Below are 4,552 nucleotides of genomic sequence, written 5' to 3' on the forward strand. Positions count from 1 at the left end.
CCTGAGACACACTGTTTTAAGGAAATAAGCATGAGATCAATGAGGTGCAAAAGAAGAATGATGGAAAAAATTAGCAAATTCAGAAGAAAAAAGAGTGATATACACCTAGAAATTTTGAAAGGACTGAACAGTGGATTTTCTGAGCTGCAGACAAAACAATAACAATACAAGCTGCATAATATCAGCTGCTACACTAGGAAATTGTATTGTAGCAAATAATTTATCTACATTTTTTTAAGACCTAAAGGGTAATACGTTAAAAGACAAAAGGTGTTTCTTAATTAAAAGATTGTAAAATAGGTATTTAAAATAGTTCTGTAATACTGTCATATAATTTTTAATTATCATTTGCATTTCACACTTAGTGCATAAACATTAGCCAGTCCTGTATTGAATTTGTAACTGACAATCCTAGGACTTTTATCTGTTAGTCTGAGGTTTTTTTGATTCTACATGTTTTTTCTTTTTTATTCTTTCCTGTATGTCTGTAGTATCATCAATGCAAGAGAAAACAGAAAAGCTGAAGAAATGAATGGGCAGAGCAGTTCATTAAAGAGATTATATCTGTGTCTGGGTGCATCTCATAGAAATCTGGATTAAATTTCAGCAAATGAGAGTGGAAACTTTAATTTAGTTCCAAGAGTAATAAAAATGTTCTGGATGGAAATGTGCATCATTTGACAGCACAGCCTTCTTCTTACTCACATTATCTGTATATTGCATTACTCCTCAGGGAACACATTCCTTCACATTTTTCTCCGTCAAAGCCAGATTGCTACTATGCCACGTAAATTGAGGCAGTACTTGAAGTGAAAGAGCTGATGGCTCATCGTTATATAAACTCTGCTGACGAGTTCAGAAGCGATGAGGTTACTGAGCTTCTCAGTTCTGTCTGTTCAGCAATGGGGATTTCAGTGGCCAACTCCTGCGCTTGTGAGTGGGCTTTCAGTGGCCACTCCAGCATGCTCTGTGATGGTGGCTAACTGCAGTGCCCGGAGCCACAAAGCTGAGCTCTGTGTGCTTGTGTGCCGTCACCTCCCAGCCCATGCACAGAGCAGTCCAGTGCTTTTTGCAAGCCAGTTTGCAGGGTTTCTCAGCTGCATTACAAACAGGCTGTGGGGTGGGGGTGTAGGGGGATGGGGTGAGGTGTAGGGTGTCTCCTCAAAGCCGCGAGTGCTCATAGTAGCACATTGCAGGGGGATCCTCTGGCTACTGCTGGACTATAGCCTTGTGTGAGACTGCAGGAGCATGTTCCCTGGCTCGTCCTTCTCCTTATCTGTTTCATGTTATTCCTTTACACGGTGCTTGCCCTGTGAAGTACCATGTTATAACCTCCCTATTCAACCCCCAGCCCAGCTCACTACACTTGGACCCCATCTTTTCCCCTCTACCAGCCTTGCTGAGACAGGCTTTGGTTTTTTTTTTTCCATCAGATACTCTGGGGATGGTGGAAGAAGCCCACTTCGTTGTTTTTTTTTTTGTCCAGGGCTATAATTTTCTTCTTCCTCTTAACTTCACTGTGGTCTTTGGGAGAGCAGGAATGTCAGAATTTTGTCCCTAATGTGACACTTTAAGTTTTCATTAATGAAATAAGACAGTCAGGATCTTGGCAAGGTATGGGGAAAGCCCCAAAACTGATGAAAGGGGACCCCACGCCCACAGCTGCTTTTTTCCTGTGGACTATGTAAAGCAATTGGCAAGGACTCCTGACATACAGGATGAAGAGGGAAAACAGATATGAAAGACATTTTAGTAAAGCAATATTAAAAGCTTGGAAAAACTTTATAAATACTAATAAGAAAAAGAACAAATTTGTTTTAATTTTTTCTGTCCTTCCATTTTGAAAACTTGTTGAAGGGGAACAGCATGGTCCGAGACACATTCAAGGGCAGTGCTACTCCTCTGTTCTGTAACTTGCTTCCGTTTCTGCATGGAGTTTGACCATCCTGGCCTTTGGAAGCTTTCTAGGAGGCTCATACGAGAATTCCTGGTGCCAAAAACATTAGCTCCAAATACATGTTTTCAAAGCTAAAAGTGGATAGCACCTTTCTCCTAGCTGCTTCACTGCTACTGCTTTTAGTGCCTGGCAACTGATCTCAGTCCATCTGATCTCAGTCCAGCTCAACAGAGAATGGACACCATATATCCATATATTTTAGCTTGGGGGGGAGGAAAAAAAGTCATAGCAGAAAAGTGCTTTGAGAACAGTTTGACAGTAGTCAATAAGGAACAGCCAACACAAAGCGTCTGGACAAACACTGAACTGCTTAATGCAGTGACAATGAAGTGTTATTTGCCCCTGTTTTCCCTAACTGCTTATTTAAAGTTAGTAATCTTCTTATTTTCTCCTGGTACTTTTCTCTACCTTTTGATCCTAAGAAACCAAGTAGCACATTATAAACTATGAACCCTCTGACTGCACAGTATAGCTCTGGTTTCTAGAGCAACTCTGTAGATTGGAGAAAAAAAGGGCTCAAGCGTCCAGGAAATTCTGGTTAGATATCACATGTGCCTGTCCCAAGCCCAATGACCACATACTTTATAATAAGTATTTTCTAGCACTGCGTAAAGCAACAGCAAATTACAATGTATGCTGTTCCACTAAACTCTCTTTCATCTGCCCAGTGCAACCTTCTCACACTTATTGTGAAGTTTCTAACACCAAGACAATAAGAAAGTATTTGTTATTTAATTCCTTCATTACTTAAATGCTGCTCTGTGCTTACCACAATGTCAGACAAGTGCCCAGGAAAAGAAAATAGTAGGCGTGTACTATGGACAAGAAAGAAGATCAAAAGGGGAAAAAAATAACTTGCTGGGTTTGAGATTTAGGAATCTGGTCTTCTCACAGGAAAGTCAAACAAGCACTGTATGGGCAGACTCAGCATAGAGCAATGACAGCAATGCTGTTGGAATTTCCATGGCAAAAATAGATACAGAATTATGTTGCAGAAATATTTCCATGTACTCCTAAGCAGAAACTCTCTAGTGTCTCAGACAAGCTGATAGGACCTGGGATGGGAAAGCTGGTAATACACTATCAGACATCTCTGAATCTGGCTAGATAGAGACAGGTACATATGTATAGCTGCTCCTCCTTAGACTTGGTGTCCCATCCACTGTTGGGTTAGATACAGATAGGAATAAATACACAAGGAGTTATGACAGAAGTGGAAGGGTGGAAAGACTTCTGAATAAGAAAAGTAGCACAGAGGACTGAATGACATCTGCCTCAAACTTTCTTGTCTAGATGCCATAAACATTGTGAAATGCTCTGTGGTCTCTATTATGAACAAAATGTACCCAAAAGCCTTTGTTAAAAATCTGCTTAAAAAAAACCCAGAATTGCCAATTTTTGTGGTCAAAACCCAGACTGCAATAAGAAGAAAAAAATAGAAAGATATAGGTGTAAAGTTCATGCTTACCTTCTGGTTTCTGTGCTTTCAGAGTGATCCTGAGTGATAATTTATGACTTTTTTTCTTCAGCAACATGTCCAAAAATCACCTTAAGAAATAGGATGCAATTCTTAGATGATACTTCTAAGAACTTACATATTAAACTCACAGGATTGAGGCTTCCCAGAGACAATCAAGTATTGCATGTTTGGATTAATATCATGAAAGCTGGCAATTCTTGAAAACTGTGATGTTCATTTCAAATCCTACTTTTAGGGATCCCAAAAGGAAATTTGTAAGGAGAACATGAGGGGACCCATTGGAGTGTGAGCTGATATATCAAGTGAAAACTCCTAATAGCATACCCAGATAATCTGAAAAGTGCCATTAGGTTGCCTTGCTCTAATAGAGCTGTCAGAAAATCTCATTGACAAACCAGTTATTTTGATAATTTTTGGTCAGCAAATATCTGTTTGCTGGCATCGAGTCTTTCCACAGGAATGTGCTATTTAAACAAAATTTATTAAGAAAGCCTTTTTTATGTTCAGGATAGAATTGCTGATCAAGTGTGAAAGAGAGAAGCAGAGAGAGCCCCCACACACCCAGTTGCCTGGTGATTAGGGCACACATCTCAATGGAAGAGCTTCATGCTAGTCCCAAGTGATACTTAATCTTGCGTTTATCAAATGAGAGGTGACTGCCTCAGCTCTCCTGAAAGTGACTATTTTGGGACATGGTGTTTTCTCCTATTGTTCTTTGGCATAAGGAGAAAATTTATGAAGTCTTAAGACCATTATGAAATCTCAAGAAACCCAGTTCCACTCAGTTGTATTTCTGAGCTTGCAAATTTCAAAATACAAAAAGTTGATTGACTGAACTGGCAACATTTTCAACATGCCATTTTTATGGAAACAGAGGAAAAGTCAAAATCCTGTGTGGACAACAATCAAAGGTTACAATATCTGTAAAGTTTAAGATGGTTTAGGATATTTTTGAAATGTGTGAAGACAAAGCAGAGCATCATCTGGCAAGCCCAATATTTGAGCAGGTCTCTGGATTCTGCAGCCTCATACTACCCCTAAGCAAAAATACTCATTCAGATACTGTTCTTACTGTAGCTATCCTGTAAAGGATGGAGATCCTGGACAGGTGAGTT

The sequence above is a fragment of the Gymnogyps californianus genome, chromosome 1 (genome assembly GCF_018139145.2).
Source record: "Gymnogyps californianus isolate 813 chromosome 1, ASM1813914v2, whole genome shotgun sequence".
Classification (NCBI taxonomy): Eukaryota; Metazoa; Chordata; class Aves; order Accipitriformes; family Cathartidae; genus Gymnogyps; species Gymnogyps californianus.